Source organism: Oryzias latipes, chromosome 13 (assembly GCF_053564925.1).
Source record: "Oryzias latipes strain Hd-rR chromosome 13, Olatipes_Hd-rR_3.1".
NCBI classification, from domain to species: Eukaryota; Metazoa; Chordata; class Actinopteri; order Beloniformes; family Adrianichthyidae; genus Oryzias; species Oryzias latipes.
Genome location: NC_136249.1, coordinates 6,316,463 through 6,341,406, shown reverse-complemented (window position 1 = coordinate 6,341,406; position 24,944 = coordinate 6,316,463). Strand labels below are relative to the sequence as shown.

General features: G+C 41.4%; 1 protein-coding gene, 1 long non-coding RNA gene and 25 other non-coding genes across 27 annotated transcripts in view; 26 read left to right on the top strand and 1 right to left on the bottom strand.

Moving 5' to 3' along the window:
* The window catches only part of LOC101159213 (dehydrogenase/reductase SDR family member 13), a 336,613-nt gene that overhangs the window by 60,533 nt on the left and 251,136 nt on the right, over positions 1–24,944 (top strand). The window lies entirely within an intron of this gene.
* On the bottom strand, positions 774–3,197 carry LOC144981767 (uncharacterized). The gene is made up of 4 exons (XR_013647271.1): positions 3,111–3,197; positions 2,347–2,921; positions 1,740–2,270; positions 774–1,646 (listed from the first exon to the last, which is right to left on the bottom strand). It is a non-coding gene; the product is annotated as an uncharacterized LOC144981767 (long non-coding RNA).
* Positions 4,807–4,881, top strand: trnai-aau (transfer RNA isoleucine (anticodon AAU)). Its single transcript has one exon. It is a non-coding gene; the product is annotated as a tRNA-Ile (tRNA).
* On the top strand, positions 6,002–6,076 carry trnai-aau (transfer RNA isoleucine (anticodon AAU)). Its single transcript has one exon. It is a non-coding gene; the product is annotated as a tRNA-Ile (tRNA).
* Positions 6,566–6,638, top strand: trnav-cac (transfer RNA valine (anticodon CAC)). The gene has a single exon. It is a non-coding gene; the product is annotated as a tRNA-Val (tRNA).
* On the top strand, positions 7,197–7,271 carry trnai-aau (transfer RNA isoleucine (anticodon AAU)). Its single transcript has one exon. It is a non-coding gene; the product is annotated as a tRNA-Ile (tRNA).
* On the top strand, positions 7,761–7,833 carry trnav-cac (transfer RNA valine (anticodon CAC)). Its single transcript has one exon. It is a non-coding gene; the product is annotated as a tRNA-Val (tRNA).
* Positions 8,392–8,466, top strand: trnai-aau (transfer RNA isoleucine (anticodon AAU)). Its single transcript has one exon. It is a non-coding gene; the product is annotated as a tRNA-Ile (tRNA).
* trnav-cac (transfer RNA valine (anticodon CAC)) lies at positions 8,966–9,038 on the top strand. The gene has a single exon. It is a non-coding gene; the product is annotated as a tRNA-Val (tRNA).
* On the top strand, positions 11,564–11,638 carry trnai-aau (transfer RNA isoleucine (anticodon AAU)). The gene has a single exon. It is a non-coding gene; the product is annotated as a tRNA-Ile (tRNA).
* On the top strand, positions 12,129–12,201 carry trnav-cac (transfer RNA valine (anticodon CAC)). The gene has a single exon. It is a non-coding gene; the product is annotated as a tRNA-Val (tRNA).
* Positions 13,333–13,405, top strand: trnav-cac (transfer RNA valine (anticodon CAC)). The gene has a single exon. It is a non-coding gene; the product is annotated as a tRNA-Val (tRNA).
* On the top strand, positions 13,964–14,038 carry trnai-aau (transfer RNA isoleucine (anticodon AAU)). Its single transcript has one exon. It is a non-coding gene; the product is annotated as a tRNA-Ile (tRNA).
* On the top strand, positions 14,538–14,610 carry trnav-cac (transfer RNA valine (anticodon CAC)). Its single transcript has one exon. It is a non-coding gene; the product is annotated as a tRNA-Val (tRNA).
* On the top strand, positions 15,169–15,243 carry trnai-aau (transfer RNA isoleucine (anticodon AAU)). Its single transcript has one exon. It is a non-coding gene; the product is annotated as a tRNA-Ile (tRNA).
* Positions 15,733–15,805, top strand: trnav-cac (transfer RNA valine (anticodon CAC)). Its single transcript has one exon. It is a non-coding gene; the product is annotated as a tRNA-Val (tRNA).
* trnai-aau (transfer RNA isoleucine (anticodon AAU)) lies at positions 16,364–16,438 on the top strand. Its single transcript has one exon. It is a non-coding gene; the product is annotated as a tRNA-Ile (tRNA).
* Positions 16,937–17,009, top strand: trnav-cac (transfer RNA valine (anticodon CAC)). The gene has a single exon. It is a non-coding gene; the product is annotated as a tRNA-Val (tRNA).
* trnai-aau (transfer RNA isoleucine (anticodon AAU)) lies at positions 17,568–17,642 on the top strand. The gene has a single exon. It is a non-coding gene; the product is annotated as a tRNA-Ile (tRNA).
* Positions 18,142–18,214, top strand: trnav-cac (transfer RNA valine (anticodon CAC)). Its single transcript has one exon. It is a non-coding gene; the product is annotated as a tRNA-Val (tRNA).
* Positions 18,773–18,847, top strand: trnai-aau (transfer RNA isoleucine (anticodon AAU)). Its single transcript has one exon. It is a non-coding gene; the product is annotated as a tRNA-Ile (tRNA).
* Positions 19,347–19,419, top strand: trnav-cac (transfer RNA valine (anticodon CAC)). The gene has a single exon. It is a non-coding gene; the product is annotated as a tRNA-Val (tRNA).
* trnai-aau (transfer RNA isoleucine (anticodon AAU)) lies at positions 19,978–20,052 on the top strand. Its single transcript has one exon. It is a non-coding gene; the product is annotated as a tRNA-Ile (tRNA).
* Positions 20,542–20,614, top strand: trnav-cac (transfer RNA valine (anticodon CAC)). Its single transcript has one exon. It is a non-coding gene; the product is annotated as a tRNA-Val (tRNA).
* trnav-cac (transfer RNA valine (anticodon CAC)) lies at positions 22,500–22,572 on the top strand. The gene has a single exon. It is a non-coding gene; the product is annotated as a tRNA-Val (tRNA).
* Positions 23,131–23,205, top strand: trnai-aau (transfer RNA isoleucine (anticodon AAU)). Its single transcript has one exon. It is a non-coding gene; the product is annotated as a tRNA-Ile (tRNA).
* trnav-cac (transfer RNA valine (anticodon CAC)) lies at positions 23,695–23,767 on the top strand. The gene has a single exon. It is a non-coding gene; the product is annotated as a tRNA-Val (tRNA).

Genomic DNA, 24,944 nt, shown 5'->3' with positions numbered 1-24,944 from the left:
CTTTCCCCAAATTCTTTGACTCAAAGAGGAAATACAACATTTGGTTCCAAGGAGTAATCCTGTGGGTCTAATCTTTACTGGGCTAGAATTACAAGCATCAAACACATATGGTAGTATCACCATCTACCAATGCGTTCTTCATCTAATTGCTGGAGAATGATACAAATTTCTGGGGGACCTGAAACCTTCATTCAGCCTCTCAGACATCTTGTAAAACAACTTGTTAGTGTACAAGATCACACAGGTTTTGGAGCGTCCGCAATTGTTGTTTTACGCACATACCTTGGCCCTTCTTTTCTCTAAAGTCATCAACACGTTGTGTTATTTTAAAGTATCAACCACTAAGGTTTCTGTAGTGTAGTGGTTATCACGTTCGCCTCACACGCAGTGGCCAGCCGCATATACCTGTAACACGGAACAGCCAATCAAATTGCAGCTGCTGCAACACAGGCAGCCAATCACATTGTAGCTTGTGTAGCGCTGTCCAAGGTGACAAAATCCTTTGGTCCCGAGTTCGAGCCCCAGTTAGAGAGATGTCAGTCAGAAGTTATGGTATAATAAATGTTATTTTTGTCAAGTTAAAAATGACATTTAATAATTATAGTTTTCTATTTCTATCTTTGCTTGTGCCAAAAAACAGTCATAATCTGTTGCTCATTTCAATTTCAACCATGCTTTATTAAGATATAAACATGCAATAAATACATAAAAATACAGTATTTACCACAAAATGTATCGACATGTTCAACCATGTATTTACAATTAAAGGGCATAAGGATTTAAGCATCCAAAAATTAATACAAGTACTTTAAAGATGTAAAAAGAATTGAGGAATTAGTAAAACTATTTGCTTTTTCTATCAAAACTAAACAATTCAAGAATAAATATGTAAGAAAACTGTATTCACAAAATAGATTTCACAAACTAAATTAGAAATATTTTAACATTGAAGGATAACATCAGGAGTTCTATCATAATCAGTGTGTGTGAGACCATGAATGCAGCCTTTAACTCTGTCAAAAAAAAAAGTCTGCAAATGGCATCCTGGGGTTGGTAAGGCCTTCTGCTGCATAGATCTGGTGTACTTTTTTGGAGCAGTAGAAGTATCTCACATCCCCAGACTGATGAACCGAAGATCCATCTTCTGTTCACGAAACTTTGTCTACCCACAAGCCAGACTGTTCTGTGTCATCTTTTTTCCAGGTTTCTGCTGTTGTTGCTGCAGACCTACAATCTCCTTCACCTTTTTTTCAATGTCAGTCTTAGTTAGAGGAGCTTCATCTGGTCTAATGCTGGGTGGGGTTTCACTGGAGCAGGAGGGAGAGTAAAACTGGCACAGTGACAGTTTCACTTCCTTCAGTGAGTTTATGCCACAACTGCTGGGTCTCCAAATGTTTTACGGTAAATGATGATCTGAGGTGGGTTACGCCACAAGGAAATCACATTCATGGCATGTCTTACAGGTGGAGACCCAGGCCAGAGTCCTAAGGCTTCCATCTCTGTTTTCATCCAGATCCTCTGCTGTGGACAGCAGTTCCAGCTGCTGACATCTTGGTCATAGAATGGAAGTGGTGGAGCAGCAGGCGTTGGCTGAAAGTGAGCAGGAGGAGGAGCTGCAGACAGAGCTGAGGGTCTTGCAACGACTACTGCAAAAATAACATGAGTTGTTAAATAAAATAGTATCACAAAGTCCAAATGAATACAGTACTTTGCATTTTTGTCAAAGTTAATGCACTGACTGTAGGTTTTCTCCTGGACACTTTGAGACCGTTCCAAAGCGAGCAACTCTGTGACACAGTGTGGTGTTTCTTCTGTTCTGTTTCCTGACTGTCTCTGTGATTTGCAGGTCGGCTGTTGCTCCTCCTGGATGGCCCCTCCCTTCCCTGTCTGGTCTTCTCTGTGGAGGAGTGCACAGATGCCTGCACTTTGCAATCATGCTTATTTAAGTTGATGCTACTCAGTCCTCAGTGTCGGTGCGTCCCTGTTAAGTCAGTGGTTTTCCTACTCAGCCGACACTGAGGTCTGTTTTGTCCCTTAGCCTTTTTCTGAGCTTAGTTGTTCCCTTTTTTGCCTTTTGCAGTTTTCCCTCTCTTGAGGAGCTTTTCGTGTTTTTGTGATCCCACATTGTGGCGCTTTCTGTTAGCATTAAATTGCCTCCTAAGCGCATTCCTGAGTCTCAGCCTGATTTCCATCTGCACTTGGGTTTCCGTCCCTCCAGCCGTGACATTCTGGTGGTATTGGCAGAGGAGTCTTCACTGGAGCAGAAGAAACTGGTGAAAAAAGGCAGTCAGAAACAGACAGGACACTGCAGCAGAGTAAAGCTGACAAATGATCCTCAACACTTACCTGCATGTGTAGCAGCAGCACAGCTGGACCTCTGGTTGGTCTAGATTCAGATAAAAAGAAATATCCATCACGGCCATCATCATGGGCAAATCATTTACAGTTCTTTGTTAGTAACTGTGCAAAACACTCAAAGAAAACTAGCTCAGTAGAACAGGAGTGGTATGAAAATCAATAAACGAATAATTAGTTTCATTAATTATCTTTTGCTTGACCAGGAAAGGTACAATTATGATGTAAAAATCCATGTGCAACCACTTCACTCTGACATGTTAAGACATATACTTTTGTTGTAATTCTGCTTTTTTTTAAGACTGCCTTCTTTCAATCATTTTCACACCAAACCCATGCAAATAAAATAATTCTGTATTTACCCTCGACGACAAACAATGAATACCTTCAGCATCACAAAAGCAATCAGACAAAACACAGAACGTGTTAGAACAGAACGTGGCCAACGAGCAAGCAGAAGAAAAGAAAATGTGATCCTGGTTTACGACGGAACCATCAGGCACCAGCAGCAGCGGCGGCGGTGGCAATGGCGGTGGCAGCGGCAGCTAGACCTTTACAATGTGAACCTGAAAGAAAATAAAGTAAACATGAATATTCTTCTTTTTGAACAGACACATTTAAAAGTGCTGAGTGTAAAGAAAGGACTGATCTAAGACCAACATGTAGTCTAATATCAGTTTACTATTACTACTATTCTGCATACAGAAACATGATCAACACGTGATGCATGATGTGTGCACGTTGGTGGTGCTCACTCGGCTGAGTTGGGAGTGTTGGTAAACACGTGGGTCCTGTCATCTTCTTCACCACATGTCTCTGCTCTTTCGTCAAATAAATGAGAAAACAGGTTGGAATCAGGAGTAGTAATTAACACTCTGTGTGTACTTGTGAGTGTTTTAGTTTTACCTTGTAAAGGGAGGAGTTTGGATGGAGAGACAGACAGCATCATTCTCTCCAACTCTTCACCATCTTCCATCTCTAAAGAAGACACTGAAAATATGGGAAACATCATTTCTACCATCTTTCCTAACGTCAGCATGAAGGTCTTGTCTGCCACAGACCTGGAGGATCAGAAGAAGGTTTAGGAAGAGCAGGTTCTGAAGAACTCTTAGTCTGACCCTCTTTCTTCTTCAGGTACTGCTGGAGCAGGAACATTTTGCTGCCTGAAACACACTGTTTCCTGAGGATAAATGATGCACATCCATCTTCTCTTTTCTCCCAGACATCCCTCCAGGTCTTCTTAGAATGCACACCAAATCCAACCAGCTGGTTGTCGTCACTACTTGAAGGAGGCTTCACTGATCATCCAGCAAAATAGTTTCTCAGATCTCAGATTTTGCATATAGTACAATATACCTGCATATATAATCCATTAAATGCATAATAAAATACTGTTTTATGTTATGCATAGTAAAAGTAGCGTAGACAATGTAATGTAAACCCTGTTCACCTCCACACTACCTTTGGTAAAATGAAAAAGGTTTTGAAAACAAACACACACACACACACACACACACACACACACACACACACACACGCACACATACAAACACTTAACTGCTCAAAGTTTCTAGTTTGAAGATGTTCCTCTCATCCCAGCTGTTATCTTAACCACTGGAGTTTCAGCAGCGATATGTTTTAACAGCGATCGGATCTAGTCTGACCGCAAGATTGTTGTTGTTCTCTCTTCCTGCATGCTCTTCCTGTGAAATCCTTGCTACTACGGCGATGTGGAAACAGCGCCCCCAAAATCCCGCTAGTGGCGAAAAAGTATATTACATCCGTAGTGTTAAGAACTACCATAGAGAATGAATGGGAAAAGTTAAGAGAGTTAAGCTTAACCATTTTAGCCTCCCGCGCGAAAGGTCCCCAGCTCGAAACTGGGCAGAAACATTCATTTGATGAAAAGAAATAAAGCAGAACCATTTGGAGACCAGACAATAAACACAGCGCTACAGCATTTCTTTGCTCATGATGTACCTTCCACTAATCAAGTCACAACATGCCGTGGTCTGACATTGCTTATACAAAACTGAGTGAAGAAAGTATTGTCCATTTATTTCAAGCTACAAATCATGCATATGGAAGACTTTTCTCATCTCAAGGCAATAGAACCGGGCTCACATTCCCAAGATAAATCATTGGAACCTCATGTTGAATTGAAATGGATAAAGAATTTAACTCCAAATTTTGGCTTTCACGCAATGTTTCTTCCTCATATTCTCTTACCTGATCCAAAAAGTAAGTCCAGCAACATGAGAGGTTTCTGTAGTGTAGTTGTTCTCACGTTCGCTTAACACGCGAAAGGTCCCCAGCTCTAAACTGGGCAGAAGCATGTGTTTACTTCTTAAATTGGAGACGTCTGGAGATATGACAGTTTTGTAGGGTTGCTTTTGGAACAGAACTTATTTGCTGATCATGTCTCTAACGACAAGCAAACATGCTGTGAAAGGCCAGTTAGCTCAGATGGTTTAGAGCGTGGTGCTAATAACGCCAAGGTCATGGGTTCAATCCCCATACTGGCCAAAGGCATTCTCCACTGGTAGCTAGCACATGTGCAAATGCCAAACTTGTACCTTCATGCTGTCACCAGTGCATAATTGCTTGGAGTGGCACAGGGTCAACAGATTCCATGACAATATCCATTTCTCTGTCTATTCCACAAGCACTTTCCCCAAATTCTTTGACTCAAAGAGGAAATACAACATTTGGTTCCAAGGTGTAATCCTGTGGGTCTAATCTTTACTGGGCTAGAATTACAAGCATCAAACACATATGGTAGTATCACCATCTACCAATGCGTTCTTCATCTAATTGCTGGAGAATGATACAAATTTCTGGGGGACCTGAACACCTTCATTCAGCCTCTCAGACATCTTGTAAAACAACTTGTTAGTGTACAAGATCACACAGGTTTCGGAGCGTCCGCAAATGTTGTTTTACGCACATACCTTGGCCCTTCTTTTCTCTAAAGTCATCAACAAGGTGTGTTATTTTAAAGTATCAACCACTAAGGTTTCTGTAGGGTAGTGGTTATCACGTTCGCCTCACACGCGAAAGGTCCCCAGCTCGAAACTGGGCAGAAACATTCATTTGATGAAAAGAAATAAAGCAGAACCATTTGGAGACCAGACAATAAACACAGCGCTACAGCATTTCTTTGCTCATGATGTACCTTCCACTAATCAAGTCACAACATGCCGTGGTCTGACATTGCTTATACAAAACTGAGTGAAGAAAGTATTGTCCATTTATTTCAAGCTACAAATCATGCATATGGAAGACTTTTCTCATCTCAAGGCAATAGAACCGGGCTCACATTCCCAAGATAAATCATTGGAACCTCATGTTGAATTGAAATGGATAAAGAATTTAACTCCAAATTTTGGCTTTCACGCAATGTTTCTTCCTCATATTCTCTTACCTGATCCAAAAAGTAAGTCCAGCAACATGAGAGGTTTCTGTAGTGTAGTGGTTCTCACGTTCGCTTAACACGCGAAAGGTCCCCAGCTCTAAACTGGGCAGAAGCATGTGTTTACTTCTTAAATTGGAGACGTCTGGAGATATGACAGTTTTGTAGGGTTGCTTTTGGAACAGAACTTATTTGCTGATCATGTCTCTAACGACAAGCAAACATGCTGTGAAAGGCCAGTTAGCTCAGATGGTTTAGAGCGTGGTGCTAATAACGCCAAGGTCATGGGTTCAATCCCCATACTGGCCAAAGGCATTCTCCACTGGTAGCTAGCACATGTGCAAATGCCAAACTTGTACCTTCATGCTGTCACCAGTGCATAATTGCTTGGAGTGGCACAGGGTCAACAGATTCCATGACAATATCCATTTCTCTGTCTATTCCACAAGCACTTTCCCCAAATTCTTTGACTCAAAGAGGAAATACAACATTTGGTTCCAAGGTGTAATCCTGTGGGTCTAATCTTTACTGGGCTAGAATTACAAGCATCAAACACATATGGTAGTATCACCATCTACCAATGCGTTCTTCATCTAATTGCTGGAGAATGATACAAATTTCTGGGGGACCTGAACACCTTCATTCAGCCTCTCAGACATCTTGTAAAACAACTTGTTAGTGCACAAGATCACACAGGTTTCGGAGCGTCCGCAATTGTTGTTTTACGCACATACCTTGGCCCTTCTTTTCTCTAAAGTCATCAACAAGGTGTGTTATTTTAAAGTATCAACCACTAAGGTTTCTGTAGTGTAGTGGTTATCACGTTCGCCTCACACGCGAAAGGTCCCCAGCTCGAAACTGGGCAGAAACATTCATTTGATGAAAAGAAATAAAGCAGAACCATTTGGAGACCAGACAATAAACACAGCGCAACAGCATTTCTTTGCTCATGATGTACCTTCCACTAATCAAGTCACAACATGCCGTGGTCTGACATTGCTTATACAAAACTGAGTGAAGAAAGTATTGTCCATTTATTTCAAGCTACAAATCATGCATATGGAAGACTTTTCTCATCTCAAGGCAATAGAACCGGGCTCACATTCCCAAGATAAATCATTGGAACCTCATGTTGAATTGAAATGGATAAAGAATTTAACTCCAAATTTTGGCTTTCACGCAATGTTTCTTCCTCATATTCTCTTACCTGATCCAAAAAGTAAGTCCAGCAACATGAGAGGTTTCTGTAGTGTAGTGGTTCTCACGTTCGCTTAACACGCGAAAGGTCCCCAGCTCTAAACTGGGCAGAAGCATGTGTTTACTTCTTAAATTGGAGACGTCTGGAGATATGACAGTTTTGTAGTGTTGCTTTTGGAACAGAACTTATTTGCTGATCATGTCTCTAACGACAAGCAAACATGCTGTGAAAGGCCAGTTAGCTCAGATGGTTTAGAGCGTGGTGCTAATAACGCCAAGGTCATGGGTTCAATCCCCATACTGGCCAAAGGCATTCTCCACTGGTAGCTAGCACATGTGCAAATGCCAAACTTGTACCTTCATGCTGTCACCAGTGCATAATTGCTTGGAGTGGCACAGGGTCAACAGATTCCATGACAATATCCATTTCTCTGTCTATTCCACAAGCACTTTCCCCAAATTCTTTGACTCAAAGAGGAAATACAACATTTGGTTCCAAGGTGTAATCCTGTGGGTCTAATCTTTACTGGGCTAGAATTACAAGCATCAAACACATATGGTAGTATCACCATCGACCAATGCGTTCTTCATCTAATTGCTGGAGAATGATACAAATTTCTGGGGGACCTGAACACCTTCATTCAGCCTCTCAGACATCTTGTAAAACAACTTGTTAGTGCACAAGATCACACAGGTTTCGGAGCGTCCGCAATTGTTGTGTTACGCACATACCTTGGCCCTTCTTTTCTCTAAAGTCATCAACAAGGTGTGTTATTTTAAAGTATCAACCACTAAGGTTTCTGTAGTGTAGTGGTTATCACGTTCGCCTCACACGCGAAAGGTCCCCAGCTCGAAACTGGGCAGAAACATTCATTTGATGAAAAGAAATAAAGCAGAACCATTTGGAGACCAGACAATAAACACAGCGCTACAGCATTTCTTTGCTCATGATGTACCTTCCACTAATCAAGTCACAACATGCCGTGGTCTGACATTGCTTATACAAAACTGAGTGAAGAAAGTATTGTCCATTTATTTCAAGCTACAAATCATGCATATGGAAGACTTTTCTCATCTCAAGGCAATAGAACCGGGCTCACATTCCCAAGATAAATCATTGGAACCTCATGTTGAATTGAAATGGATAAAGAATTTAACTCCAAATTTTGGCTTTCACGCAATGTTTCTTCCTCATATTCTCTTACCTGATCCAAAAAGTAAGTCCAGCAACATGAGAGGTTTCTGTAGTGTAGTGGTTCTCACGTTCGCTTAACACGCGAAAGGTCCCCAGCTCTAAACTGGGCAGAAGCATGTGTTTACTTCTTAAATTGGAGACGTCTGGAGATATGACAGTTTTGTAGTGTTGCTTTTGGAACAGAACTTATTTGCTGATCATGTCTCTAACGACAAGCAAACATGCTGTGAAAGGCCAGTTAGCTCAGATGGTTTAGAGCGTGGTGCTAATAACGCCAAGGTCATGGGTTCAATCCCCATACTGGCCAAAGGCATTCTCCACTGGTAGCTAGCACATGTGCAAATGCCAAACTTGTACCTTCATGCTGTCACCATTGCATAATTGCTTTGAAAAGCTTGGAGTGGCACAGGGTCAACAGATTCCATGACAATATCCATTTCTCTGTCTATTCCACAAGCACTTTCCCCAAATTCTTTGACTCAAAGAGGAAATACAACATTTGGTTCCAAGGTGTAATCCTGTGGGTCTAATCTTTACTGGGCTAGAATTACAAGCATCAAACACATATGGTAGTATCACCATCTACCAATGCGTTCTTCATCTAATTGCTGGAGAACAATACAAATTTCTGGGGGACCTGAACACCTTGATTCAGCCTCTCATACATCTTGTAAAACAACTTGTTAGTGTACAAGATCACACAGGTTTCAGAGCGTCCGCAAATGTTGTTTTACGCACATACCTTGGCCCTTCTTTTCTCTAAAGTCATCAACAAGGTGTGTTATTTTAAAGTATGAACCACTAAGGTTTCTGTAGTGTAGTGGTTATCACGTTCGCCTCACACGCGAAAGGTCCCCAGCTCGAAACTGGGCAGAAACATTCATCTGATGAAAAGAAATAAAGCAGAACCATTTGGAGACCAGACAATAAACACAGCGCTACAGCATTTCTTTGCTCATGATGTACCTTCCACTAATCAAGTCACAACATGCCGTGGTCTGACATTGCTTATACAAAACTGAGTGAAGAAAGTATTGTCCATTTATTTCAAGCTACAAATAATGCATATGGAAGACTTTTCTCAGCTCAAGGCAATAGAACCGGGCTCACATTCCCAAGATAAATCATTGGAACCTCATGTTGAATTGAAATGGATAAAGAATTTAACTCCAAATTTTGGCTTTCACGCAATGTTTCTTCCTCATATTCTCTTACCTGATCCAAAAAGTAAGTCCAGCAACATGAAAGGTTTCTGTAGTGTAGTGGTTCTCACGTTCGCTTAACACGCGAAAGGTCCCCAGCTCTAAACTGGGCAGAAGCATGTGTTTACTTCTTAAATCGGAGACGTCTGGAGATATGACAGTTTTGTAGTGTTGCTTTTGGAACAGAACTTATTTGCTGATCATGTCTCTAACGACAAGCAAACATGCTGTGAAACCAGTTAGCTCAGATGGTTTAGAGCGTGGTGCTAATAACGCCAAGGTCATGGGTTCAATCCCCATACTGGCCAAAGGCATTCTCCACTGGTAGCTAGCACATGAGCAAATGCCAAACTTGTACCTTCATGCTGTCACCAGTGCATAATTGCTTTGAAAAGCTTGGAGTGGCACAGGGTCAACAGATTCCATGACAATATCCATTTCTCTGTCTATTCCACAAGCACTTTCCCCAAATTCTTTGACTCAAAGAGGAAATACAACATTTGGTTCCAAGGTGTAATCCTGTGGGTCTAATCTTTACTGGGCTAGAATTACAAGCATCAAACACATATGGTAGTATCACCATCTACCAATGCGTTCTTCATCTAATTGCTGGAGAATGATACAAATTTCTGGGGGACCTGAACACCTTCATTCAGCCTCTCAGACATCTTGTAAAACAACTTGTTAGTGTACAAGATCACACAGGTTTCGGAGCGTCCGCAATTGTTGTTTTACGCACATACCTTGGCCCTTCTTTTCTCTAAAGTCATCAACAAGGTGTGTTATTTTAAAGTATCAACCACTAAGGTTTCTGTAGTGTAGTGGTTCTCACGTTCGCTTAACACGCGAAAGGTCCCCAATTCTAAACTGGGCAGAAGCATGTGTTTACTTCTTAAATTGGAGACGTCTGGAGATATGACAGTTTTGTAGTGTTGCTTTTGGAACAGAACTTATTTGCTGATCATGTCTCTAACGACAAGCAAACATGCTGTGAAGGGCCAATTAGCTCAGATGGTTTAGAGCGTGGTGCTAATAACGCCAAGGTCATGGGTTCAATCCCCATACTGGCCAAAGGCATTCTCCACTGGTAGCTAGCACATGTGCAAATGCCAAACTTGTACCTTCATGCTGTCACCATTGCATAATTGCTTTGAAAAGCTTGGAGTGGCACAGGGTCAACAGATTCCATGACAATATCCGTTTCTCTGTCTATTCCACAAGCACTTTCCCCAAATTCTTTGACTCAAAGAGGAAATACAACATTTGGTTCCAAGGTGTAATCCTGTGGGTCTAATCTTTACTGGGCTAGAATTACAAGCATCAAACACATATGGTAGTATCACCATCTACCAATGCGTTCTTCATCTAATTGCTGGAGAATGATACAAATTTCTGGGGGACCTGAACACCTTCATTCAGCCTCTCATACATCTTGTAAAACAACTTGTTAGTGTACAAGATCACACAGGTTTCGGAGCGTCCGCAAATGTTGTTTTACGCACATACCTTGGCCCTTCTTTTCTAGAAAAGTCATCAACAAGGTGTGTTATTTTAAAGTATCAACCACTAAGGTTTCTGTAGTGTAGTGGTTATCACGTTCGCCTCACACGCGAAAGGTCCCCAGCTCGAAACTGAGTAGAAACATTCATTTGATGAAAAGAAATAAAGCAGAACCATTTGGAGACCAGACAATAAACACAGCGCTACAGCATTTCTTTGCTCATGATGTACCTTCCACTAATCAAGTCACAACATGCCGTGGTCTGACATTGCTTATACAAAACTGAGTGAAGAAAGTATTGTCCATTTATTTCAAGCTACAAATCATGCATATGGAAGACTTTTCTCATCTCAAGGCAATAGAACCGGGCTCACATTCCCAAGATAAATCATTGGAACCTCATGTTGAATTGAAATGGATAAAGAATTTAACTCCAAATTTTGGCTTTCACGCAATGTTTCTTCCTCATATTCTCTTACCTGATCCAAAAAGTAAGTCCAGCAACATGAAAGGTTTCTGTAGTGTAGTGGTTCTCACGTTCGCTTAACACGCGAAAGGTCCCCAGCTCTAAACTGGGCAGAAGCATGTGTTTACTTCTTAAATTGGAGACGTCTGGAGATATGACAGTTTTGTAGTGTTGCTTTTGGAACAGAACTTATTTGCTGATCATGTCTCTAACGACAAGCAAACATGCTGTGAAGGGCCAGTTAGCTCAGATGGTTTAGAGCGTGGTGCTAATAACGCCAAGGTCGTGGGTTCAATTCCCATACTGGCCAAAGGCATTCTCCACTGGTAGCTAGCACATGTGCAAATGCCAAACTTGTACCTTCATGCTGTCACCAGTGCATAATTGCTTGGAGTGGCACAGGGTCAACAGATTCCATGACAATATCCATTTCTCTGTCTATTCCACAAGCACTTTCCCCAAATTCTTTGACTCAAAGAGGAAATACAACATTTGGTTCCAAGGTGTAATCCTGTGGGTCTAATCTTTACTGGGCTAGAATTACAAGCATCAAACACATATGGTAGTATCACCATCTACCTATGCGTTCTTCATCTAATTGCTGGAGAATGATACAAATTTCTGGGGGACCTGAACACCTTCATTCAGCCTCTCATACATCTTGTAAAACAACTTGTTAGTGTACAAGATCACACAGGTTTCAGAGCGTCCGCAAATGTTGTTTTACGCACATACCTTGGCCCTTCTTTTCTAGAAAAGTCATCAACAAGGTGTGTTATTTTAAAGTATCAACCACTAAGGTTTCTGTAGTGTAGTGGTTATCACGTTCGCCTCACACGCGAAAGGTCCCCAGCTCGAAACTGGGCAGAAACATTCATCTGATGAAAAGAAATAAAGCAGAACCATTTGGAGACCAGACAATAAACACAGCGCTACAGCATTTCTTTGCTCATGATGTACCTTCCACTAATCAAGTCACAACATGCCGTGGTCTGACATTGCTTATACAAAACTGAGTGAAGAAAGTATTGTCCATTTATTTCAAGCTACAAATCATGCATATGGAAGACTTTTCTCATCTCAAGGCAATAGAACCGGGCTCACATTCCCAAGATAAATCATTGGAACCTCATGTTGAATTGAAATGGATAAAGAATTTAACTCCAAATTTTGGCTTTCACGCAATGTTTCTTCCTCATATTCTCTTACCTGATCCAAAAAGTAAGTCCAGCAACATGAAAGCTTTCTTTAGTGTAGTGGTTATCACATTCGCTTAACACGTGAAAGGTCCCCAGCTCTAAACTGGGCAGAAGCATGTGTTTACTTCTTAAATTGGAGACGTCTGGAGATATGACAGTTTTGTAGTGTTGCTTTTGGAACAGAACTTATTTGCTGATCATGTCTCTAACGACAAGCAAACATGCTGTGAAAGGCCAGTTAGCTCAGATGGTTTAGAGCGTAGTGCTAATAACGCCAAGGTCATGGGTTCAATCCCCATACTGGCCAAAGGCATTCTCCACTGGTAGCTAGCACATGTGCAAATGCCAAACTTGTACCTTCATGCTGTCACCAGTGCATAATTGCTTTGAAAAGCTTGGAGTGGCACAGGGTCAACAGATTCCATGACAATATTTATTTCTCTGTCTATTCCACAAGCACTTTCCCCAAATTCTTTGACTCAAAGAGGAAATACAACATTTGGTTCCAAGGTGTAATCCTGTGGGTCTAATCTTTACTGGGCTAGAATTACAAGCATCAAACACATATGGTAGTATCACCATCTACCAATGCGTTCTTCATCTAATTGCTGGAGAATGATACAAATTTCTGGGGGACCTGAAACCTTCATTCAGCCTCTCAGACATCTTGTAAAACAACTTGTTAGTGTACAAGATCACACAGGTTTCGGAGCGTCCGCAATTGTTGTTATACGCACATACCTTGGCCCTTCTTTTCTCTAAAGTCATCAACACGTTGTGTTATTTTAAAGTATCAACCACTAAGGTTTCTGTAGTGTAGTAGTTATCACGTTCGCCTCACACGCGAAAGGTCCCCAGCTCGAAACTGGGCAGAAACATTCATTTGATGAAAAGAAATAAAGCAGAACCATTTGGAGACCAGACAATAAACACAGCGCTACAGCATTTCTTTGCTCATGATGTACCTTCCACTAATCAAGTCACAACATGCCGTGGTCTGACATTGCTTATACAAAACTGAGTGAAGAAAGTATTGTCCATTTATTTCAAGCTACAAATCATGCATATGGAAGACTTTTCTCATCTCAAGGCAATAGAACCGGGCTCACATTCCCAAGATAAATCATTGGAACCTCATGTTGAATTGAAATGGATAAAGAATTTAACTCCAAATTTTGGCTTTCACGCAATGTTTCTTCCTCATATTCTCTTACCTGATCCAAAAAGTAAGTCCAGCAACATGAGAGGTTTCTGTAGTGTAGTGGTTCTCACGTTCGCTTAACACGCGAAAGGTCCCCAGCTCTAAACTGGGCAGAAGCATGTGTTTACTTCTTAAATTGGAGACGTCTGGAGATATGACAGTTTTGTAGTGTTGCTTTTGGAACAGAACTTATTTGCTGATCATGTCTCTAACGACAAGCAAACATGCTGTGAAAGGCCAGTTAGCTCAGATGGTTTAGAGCGTGGTGCTAATAACGCCAAGGTCATGGGTTCAATCCCCATACTGGCCAAAGGCATTCTCCACTGGTAGCTAGCACATGTGCAAATGCCAAACTTGTACCTTCATGCTGTCACCAGTGCATAATTGCTTTGAAAAGCTTGGAGTGGCACAGGGTCAACAGATTCCATGACAATATCCATTTCTCTGTCTATTCCACAAGCACTTTCCCCAAATTCTTTGACTCAAAGAGGAAATACAACATTTGGTTCCAAGGTGTAATCCTGTGGGTCTAATCTTTACTGGGCTAGAATTACAAGCATCAAACACATATGGTAGTATCACCATCTACCAATGCGTTCTTCATCTAATTGCTGGAGAATGATACAAATTTCTGGGGGACCTGAACACCTTCATTCAGCCTCTCATACATCTTGTAAAACAACTTGTTAGTGTACAAGATCACACAGGTTTCGGAGCGTCCGCAATTGTTGTTTTACGCACATACCTTGGCCCTTCTTTTCTCTAAAGTCATCAACAAGGTGTGTTATTTTAAAGTATCAACCACTAAGGTTTCTGTAGTGTAGTGGTTATCACGTTCGCCTCACACGCGAAAGGTCCCCAGCTCGAAACTGGGTAGAAACATTCATTTGATGAAAAGAAATAAAGCAGAACCATTTGGAGACCAGACAATAAACACAGCGCTACAGCATTTCTTTGCTCATGATGTACCTTCCACTAATCAAGTCACAACATGCCGTGGTCTGACATTGCTTATACAAAACTGAGTGAAGAAAGTATTGTCCATTTATTTCAAGCTACAAATCATGCATATGGAAGACTTTTCTCATCTCAAGGCAATAGAACCGGGCTCACATTCCCAAGATAAATCATTGGAACCTCATGTTGAATTGAAATGGATAAAGAATTTAACTCCAAATTTTGGCTTTCACGCAATGTTTCTTCCTCATATTCTCTTACCTGATCCAAAAAGTAAGTCCAGCAACATGAGAGGTTTCTGTAGTGTAGTGGTTCTCACGTTCGCTTAACACGCGAAAGGTCCCCAGCTCTAAACTGGGCAGAAGCATGTGTTTACTTCTTAAATTGGAGACGTCTGGAGATATGACAGTTTTGTAGGGTTGCTTTTGGAACAGAACTTATTTGCTGATCATGTCTCTAACGACAAGCAAACATGCTGTGAAAGGCCAGTTAGCTCAGATGGTTTAGAGCGTGGTGCTAATAACGCCAAGGTCATGGGTTCAATCCCCATACTGGCCAAAGGCATTCTCCACTGGTAGCTAGCACATGTGCAAATGCCAAACTTGTACCTTCATGCTGTCACCAGTGCATAATTGCTTGGAGTGGCACAGGGTCAACAGATTCCATGACAATATCCATTTCTCTGTCTATTCCACAAGCACTTTCCCCAAATTCTTTGACTCAAAGAGGAAATACAACATTTGGTTCCAAGGTGTAATCCTGTGGGTCTAATCTTTACTGGGCTAGAATTACAAGCATCAAACACATATGGTAGTATCACCATCTACCAATGCGTTCTTCATCTAATTGCTGGAGAATGATACAAATTTCTGGGGGACCTGAACACCTTCATTCAGCCTCTCAGACATCTTGTAAAACAACTTGTTAGTGTACAAGATCACACAGGTTTCAGAGCGTCCGCAAATGTTGTTTTACGCACACACCTTGGCCCTTCTTTTCTCTAAAGTCATCAACAAGGTGTGTTATTTTAAAGTATCAACCACTAAGGTTTCTGTAGTGTAGTGGTTATCACGTTCGCCTCACACGCGAAAGGTCCCCAGCTCGAAACTGGGCAGAAACATTCATCTGATGAAAAGAAATAAAGCAGAACCATTTGGAGACCAGATAATAAACACAGCGCTACAGCATTTCTTTGCTCATGATGTACCTTCCACTAATCAAGTCACAACATGCCGTGGTCTGACATTGCTTATACAAAACTGAGTGAAGAAAGTATTGTCCATTTATTTCAAGCTACAAATCATGCATATGGAAGACTTTTCTCATCTCAAGGCAATAGAACCGGGCTCACATTCCCAAGATAAATCATTGGAACCTCATGTTGAATTGAAATGGATAAAGAATTTAACTCCAAATTTTGGCTTTCACGCAATGTTTCTTCCTCATATTCTCTTACCTGATCCAAAAAGTAAGTCCAGCAACATGAGAGGTTTCTGTAGTGTAGTGGTTCTCACGTTCGCTTAACACGCGAAAGGTCCCCAGCTCTAAACTGGGCAGAAGCATGTGTTTACTTCTTAAATTGGAGACGTCTGGAGATATGACAGTTTTGTAGTGTTGCTTTTGGAACAGAACTTATTTGCTGATCATGTCTCTAACGACAAGCAAACATGCTGTGAAAGGCCAGTTAGCTCAGATGGTTTAGAGCGTGGTGCTAATAACGCCAAGGTCATGGGTTCAATCCCCATACTGGCCAAAGGCATTCTCCACTGGTAGCTAGCACATGTGCAAATGCCAAACTTGTACCTTCATGCTGTCACCAGTGCATAATTGCTTTGAAAAGCTTGGAGTGGCACAGGGTCAACAGATTCCATGACAATATCTATTTCTCTGTCTATTCCACAAGCACTTTCCCCAAATTCTTTGACTCAAAGAGGAAATACAACATTTGGTTCCAAGGTGTAATCCTGTGGGTCTAATCTTTACTGGGCTAGAATTACAAGCATCAAACACATATGGTAGTATCACCATCTACCAATGCGTTCTTCATCTAATTGCTGGAGAATGATACAAATTTCTGGGGGACCTGAAACCTTCATTCAGCCTCTCAGACATCTTGTAAAACAACTTGTTAGTGTACAAGATCACACAGGTTTCGGAGCGTCCGCAATTGTTGTTATACGCACATACCTTGGCCCTTCTTTTCTCTAAAGTCATCAACACGTTGTGTTATTTTAAAGTATCAACCACTAAGGTTTCTGTAGTGTAGTAGTTATCACGTTCGCCTCACACGCGAAAGGTCCCCAGCTCGAAACTGGGCAGAAACATTCATTTGATGAAAAGAAATAAAGCAGAACCATTTGGAGACCAGACAATAAACACAGCGCTACAGCATTTCTTTGCTCATGATGTACCTTCCACTAATCAAGTCACAACATGCCGTGGTCTGACATTGCTTATACAAAACTGAGTGAAGAAAGTATTGTCCATTTATTTCAAGCTACAAATCATGCATATGGAAGACTTTTCTCATCTCAAGGCAATAGAACCGGGCTCACATTCCCAAGATAAATCATTGGAACCTCATGTTGAATTGAAATGGATAAAGAATTTAACTCCAAATTTTGGCTTTCACGCAATGTTTCTTCCTCATATTCTCTTACCTGATCCAAAAAGTAAGTCCAGCAACATGAGAGGTTTCTGTAGTGTAGTGGTTCTCACGTTCGCTTAACACGCGAAAGGTCCCCAGCTCTAAACTGGGCAGAAGCATGTGTTTACTTCTTAAATTGGAGACGTCTGGAGATATGACAGTTTTGTAGTGTTGCTTTTGGAACAGAACTTATTTGCTGATCATGTCTCTAACGACAAGCAAACATGCTGTGAAAGGCCAGTTAGCTCAGATGGTTTAGAGCGTGGTGCTAATAACGCCAAGGTCATGGGTTCAATCCCCATACTGGCCAAAGGCATTCTCCACTGGTAGCTAGCACATGTGCAAATGCCAAACTTGTACCTTCATGCTGTCACCAGTGCATAATTGCTTTGAAAAGCTTGGAGTGGCACAGGGTCAACAGATTCCATGACAATATCCATTTCTCTGTCTATTCCACAAGCACTTTCCCCAAATTCTTTGACTCAAAGAGGAAATACAACATTTGGTTCCAAGGTGTAATCCTGTGGGTCTAATCTTTACTGGGCTAGAATTACAAGCATCAAACACATATGGTAGTATCACCATCTACCAATGCGTTCTTCATCTAATTGCTGGAGAATGATACAAATTTCTGGGGGACCTGAACACCTTCATTCAGCCTCTCAGACATCTTGTAAAACAACTTGTTAGTGTACAAGATCACACAGGTTTCGGAGCGTCCGCAATTGTTGTTTTACGCACATACCTTGGCCCTTCTTTTCTCTAAAGTCATCAACAAGGTGTGTTATTTTAAAGTATCAACCACTAAGGTTTCTGTAGTGTAGTGGTTATCACGTTCGCCTCACACGCGAAAGGTCCCCAGCTCGAAACTGGGCAGAAACATTCATCTGATGAAAAGAAATAAAGCAGAACCATTTGGAGACCAGACAATAAACACAGCGCTACAGCATTTCTTTGCTCATGATGTACCTTCCACTAATCAAGTCACAACATGCCGTGGTCTGACATTGCTTATACAAAACTGAGTGAAGAAAGTATTGTCCATTTATTTCAAGCTACAAATCATGCATATGGAAGACTTTTCTCATCTCAAGGCAATAGAACCGGGCTCACATTCCCAAGATAAATCATTGGAACCTCATGTTGAATTGAAATGGATAAAGAATTTAACTCCAAATTTTGGCTTTCACGCAATGTTTCTTCCTCATATTCTCTTACCTGATCCAAAAAGTAAGTCCAGCAACATGAGAGGTTTCTGTAGTGTAGTGGTTGTCACGTTCGCTTAACACGCGAAAGGTCCCCAGCTCTAAACTGGGCAGAAGCATGTGTTTACTTCTTAAATTGGAGACGTCTGGAGATATGACAGTTTTGTAGTGTTGCTTTTGGAACAGAACTTATTTGCTGATCATGTCTCTAACGACAAGCAAACATGCTGTGAAAGGCCAGTTAGCTCAGATGGTTTAGAGCGTGGTGCTAATAACGCCAAGGTCATGGGTTCAATCCCCATACTGGCCAAAGGCATTCTCCACTGGTAGCTAGCACATGTGCAAATGCCAAACTTGTACCTTCATGCTGTCACCAGTGCATAATTGCTTTGAAAAGCTTGGAGTGGCACAGGGTCAACAGATTCCATGACAATATCCATTTCTCTGTCTATTCCACAAGCACTTTCCCCAAATTCTTTGACTCAAAGAGGAAATACAACATTTGGTTCCAAGGTGTAATCCTGTGGGTCTAATCTTTACTGGGCTAGAATTACAAGCATCAAACACATATGGTAGTATCACCATCTACCAATGCGTTCTTCATCTAATTGCTGGAGAATGATACAAATTTCTGGGGGACCTGAACACCTTCATTCAGCCTCTCAGACATCTTGTAAAACAACTTGTTAGTGTACAAGATCACACAGGTTTCGGAGCGTCCGCAATTGTTGTTTTACGCACATACCTTGGCCCTTCTTTTCTCTAAAGTCATCAACAAGGTGTGTTATTTTAAAGTATCAACCACTAAGGTTTCTGTAGTGTAGTGGTTATCACGTTCGCCTCACACGCGAAAGGTCCCCAGCTCGAAACTGGGCAGAAACATTCATCTGATGAAAAGAAATAAAGCAGAACCATTTGGAGACCAGACAATAAACACAGCGCTACAGCATTTCTTTGCTCATGATGTACCTTCCACTAATCAAGTCACAACATGCCGTGGTCTGACATTGCTTATACAAAACTGAGTGAAGAAAGTATTGTCCATTTATTTCAAGCTACAAATCATGCATATGGAAGACTTTTCTCATCTCAAGGCAATAGAACCGGGCTCACATTCCCAAGATAAATCATTGGAACCTCATGTTGAATTGAAATGGATAAAGAATTTAACTCCAAATTTTGGCTTTCACGCAATGTTTCTTCCTCATATTCTCTTACCTGATCCAAAAAGTAAGTCCAGCAACATGAGAGGTTTCTGTAGTGTAGTGGTTCTCACGTTCGCTTAACACGCGAAAGGTCCCCAGCTCTAAACTGGGCAGAAGCATGTGTTTACTTCTTAAATTGGAGACGTCTGGAGATATGACAGTTTTGTAGTGTTGCTTTTGGAACAGAACTTATTTGCTGATCATGTCTCTAACGACAAGCAAACATGCTGTGAAAGGCCAGTTAGCTCAGATGGTTTAGAGCGTGGTGCTAATAACGCCAAGGTCATGGGTTCAATCCCCATACTGGCCAAAGGCATTCTCCACTGGTAGCTAGCACATGTGCAAATGCCAAACTTGTACCTTCATGCTGTCACCAGTGCATAATTGCTTGGAGTGGCACAGGGTCAACAGATTCCATGACAATATCCATTTCTCTGTCTATTCCACAAGCACTTTCCCCAAATTCTTTGACTCAAAGAGGAAATACAACATTTGGTTCCAAGGTGTAATCCTGTGGGTCTAATCTTTACTGGGCTAGAATTACAAGCATCAAACACATATGGTAGTATCACCATCTACCAATGCGTTCTTCATCTAATTGCTGGAGAACAATACAAATTTCTGGGGGACCTGAACACCTTGATTCAGCCTCTCATACATCTTGTAAAACAACTTGTTAGTGTACAAGATCACACAGGTTTCAGAGCGTCCGCAAATGTTGTTTTACGCACATACCTTGGCCCTTCTTTTCTCTAAAGTCATCAACAAGGTGTGTTATTTTAAAGTATGAACCACTAAGGTTTCTGTAGTGTAGTGGTTATCACGTTCGCCTCACACGCGAAAGGTCCCCAGCTCGAAACTGGGCAGAAACATTCATCTGATGAAAAGAAATAAAGCAGAACCATTTGGAGACCAGACAATAAACACAGCGCTACAGCATTTCTTTGCTCATGATGTACCTTCCACTAATCAAGTCACAACATGCCGTGGTCTGACATTGCTTATACAAAACTGAGTGAAGAAAGTATTGTCCATTTATTTCAAGCTACAAATCATGCATATGGAAGACTTTTCTCATCTCAAGGCAATAGAACCGGGCTCACATTCCCAAGATAAATCATTGGAACCTCATGTTGAATTGAAATGGATAAAGAATTTAACTCCAAATTTTGGCTTTCACGCAATGTTTCTTCCTCATATTCTCTTACCTGATCCAAAAAGTAAGTCCAGCAACATGAGAGGTTTCTGTAGTGTAGTGGTTCTCACGTTCGCTTAACACGCGAAAGGTCCCCAGCTCTAAACTGGGCAGAAGCATGTGTTTACTTCTTAAATTGGAAACGTCTGGAGATATGACAGTTTTGTAGTGTTGCTTTTGGAACAGAACTTATTTGCTGATCATGTCTCTAACGACAAGCAAACATGCTGTGAAAGGCCAGTTAGCTCAGAGTGTTTAGAGCGTGGTGCTAATAACGCCAAGGTCATGGGTTCAATCCCCATACTGGCCAAAGGCATTCTCCACTGGTAGCTAGCACATGTGCAAATGCCAAACTTGTACCTTCATGCTGTCACCAGTGCATAATTGCTTGGAGTGGCACAGGGTCAACAGATTCCATGACAATATCCATTTCTCTGTCTATTCCACAAGCACTTTCCCCAAATTCTTTGACTCAAAGAGGAAATACAACATTTGGTTCCAAGGTGTAATCCTGTGGGTCTAATCTTTACTGGGCTAGAATTACAAGCATCAAACACATATGGTAGTATCACCATCTACCAATGCGTTCTTCATCTAATTGCTGGAGAATGATACAAATTTCTGGGGGACCTGAACACCTTCATTCAGCCTCTCAGACATCTTGTAAAACAACTTGTTAGTGTACAAGATCACACAGGTTTCGGAGCGTCCGCAATTGTTGTTTTACGCACATACCTTGGCCCTTCTTTTCTCTAAAGTCATCAACAAGGTGTGTTATTTTAAAGTATCAACCACTAAGGTTTCTGTAGTGTAGTGGTTCTCACGTTCGCTTAACACGCGAAAGGTCCCCAATTCTAAACTGGGCAGAAGCATGTGTTTACTTCTTAAATTGGAGACGTCTGGAGATATGACAGTTTTGTAGTGTTGCTTTTGGAACAGAACTTATTTGCTGATCATGTCTCTAACGACAAGCAAACATGCTGTGAAGGGCCAATTAGCTCAGATGGTTTAGAGCGTGGTGCTAATAACGCCAAGGTCATGGGTTCAATCCCCATACTGGCCAAAGGCATTCTCCACTGGTAGCTAGCACATGTGCAAATGCCAAACTTGTACCTTCATGCTGTCACCATTGCATAATTGCTTTGAAAAGCTTGGAGTGGCACAGGGTCAACAGATTCCATGACAATATCCATTTCTCTGTCTATTCCACAAGCACTTTCCCCAAATTCTTTGACTCAAAGAGGAAATACAACATTTGGTTCCAAGGTGTAATCCTGTGGGTCTAATCTTTACTGGGCTAGAATTACAAGCATCAAACACATATGGTAGTATCACCATCTACCAATGCGTTCTTCATCTAATTGCTGGAGAATGATACAAATTTCTGGGGGACCTGAACACCTTCATTCAGCCTCTCAGACATCTTGTAAAACAACTTGTTAGTGTACAAGATCACACAGGTTTCGGAGCGTCCGCAATTGTTGTTTTACGCACATACCTTGGCCCTTCTTTTCTCTAAAGTCATCAACAAGGTGTGTTATTTTAAAGTATCAACCACTAAGGTTTCTGTAGTGTAGTGGTTATCACGTTCGCCTCACACGCGAAAGGTCCCCAGCTCGAAACTGGGCAGAAACATTCATTTGATGAAAAGAAATAAAGCAGAACCATTTGGAGACCAGACAATAAACACAGCGCTACAGCATTTCTTTGCTCATGATGTACCTTCCACTAATCAAGTCACAACATGCCGTGGTCTGACATTGCTTATACAAAACTGAGTGAAGAAAGTATTGTCCATTTATTTCAAGCTACAAATCATGCATATGGAAGACTTTTCTCATCTCAAGGCAATAGAACCGGGCTCACATTCCCAAGATAAACCATTGGAACCTCATGTTGAATTGAAATGGATAAAGAATTTAACTCCAAATTTTGGCTTTCACGCAATGTTTCTTCCTCATATTCTCTTACCTGATCCAAAAAGTAAGTCCAGCAACATGAGAGGTTTCTGTAGTGTAGTGGTTCTCACGTTCGCTTAACACGCGAAAGGTCCCCAGCTCTAAACTGGGCAGAAGCATGTGTTTACTTCTTAAATTGGAGACGTCTGGACATATGACAGTTTTGTAGTGTTGCTTGTGGAACAGAACTTATTTGCTGATCATGTCTCTAACGACAAGCAAACATGCTGTGAAAGGCCAGTTAGCTCAGATGGTTTAGAGCGTGGTGCTAATAACGCCAAGGTCATGGGTTCAATCCCCATACTGGCCAAAGGCATTCTCCACTGGTAGCTAGCACATGTGCAAATGCCAAACTTGTACCTTCATGCTGTCACCAGTGCATAATTGCTTGGAGTGGCACAGGGTCAACAGATTCCATGACAATATCCATTTCTCTGTCTATTCCACAAGCACTTTCCCCAAATTCTTTGACTCAAAGAGGAAATACAACATTTGGTTCCAAGGTGTAATCCTGTGGGTCTAATCTTTACTGGGCTAGAATTACAAGCATCAAACACATATGGTAGTATCACCATCTACCAATGCGTTCTTCATCTAATTGCTGGAGAACAATACAAATTTCTGGGGGACCTGAACACCTTGATTCAGCCTCTCATACATCTTGTAAAACAACTTGTTAGTGTACAAGATCACACAGGTTTCAGAGCGTCCGCAAATGTTGTTTTACGCACATACCTTGGCCCTTCTTTTCTCTAAAGTCATCAACAAGGTGTGTTATTTTAAAGTATGAACCACTAAGGTTTCTGTAGTGTAGTGGTTATCACGTTCGCCTCACACGCGAAAGGTCCCCAGCTCGAAACTGGGCAGAAACATTCATCTGATGAAAAGAAATAAAGCAGAACCATTTGGAGACCAGACAATAAACACAGCGCTACAGCATTTCTTTGCTCATGATGTACCTTCCACTAATCAAGTCACAACATGCCGTGGTCTGACATTGCTTATACAAAACTGAGTGAAGAAAGTATTGTCCATTTATTTCAAGCTACAAATCATGCATATGGAAGACTTTTCTCATCTCAAGGCAATAGAACCGGGCTCACATTCCCAAGATAAATCATTGGAACCTCATGTTGAATTGAAATGGATAAAGAATTTAACTCCAAATTTTGGCTTTCACGCAATGTTTCTTCCTCATATTCTCTTACCTGATCCAAAAAGTAAGTCCAGCAACATGAGAGGTTTCTGTAGTGTAGTGGTTCTCACGTTCGCTTAACACGCGAAAGGTCCCCAGCTCTAAACTGGGCAGAAGCATGTGTTTACTTCTTAAATTGGAAACGTCTGGAGATATGACAGTTTTGTAGTGTTGCTTTTGGAACAGAACTTATTTGCTGATCATGTCTCTAACGACAAGCAAACATGCTGTGAAAGGCCAGTTAGCTCAGAGTGTTTAGAGCGTGGTGCTAATAACGCCAAGGTCATGGGTTCAATCCCCATACTGGCCAAAGGCATTCTCCACTGGTAGCTAGCACATGTGCAAATGCCAAACTTGTACCTTCATGCTGTCACCAGTGCATAATTGCTTGGAGTGGCACAGGGTCAACAGATTCCATGACAATATCCATTTCTCTGTCTATTCCACAAGCACTTTCCCCAAATTCTTTGACTCAAAGAGGAAATACAACATTTGGTTCCAAGGTGTAATCCTGTGGGTCTAATCTTTACTGGGCTAGAATTACAAGCATCAAACACATATGGTAGTATCACCATCTACCAATGCGTTCTTCATCTAATTGCTGGAGAATGATACAAATTTCTGGGGGACCTGAAACCTTCATTCAGCCTCTCAGACATCTTGTAAAACAACTTGTTAGTGTACAAGATCACACAGGTTTCGGAGCGTCCGCAATTGTTGTTATACGCACATACCTTGGCCCTTCTTTTCTCTAAAGTCATCAACAAGGTGTGTTATTTTAAAGTATCAACCACTAAGGTTTCTGTAGTGTAGTGGTTCTCACGTTCGCTTAACACGCGAAAGGTCCCCAATTC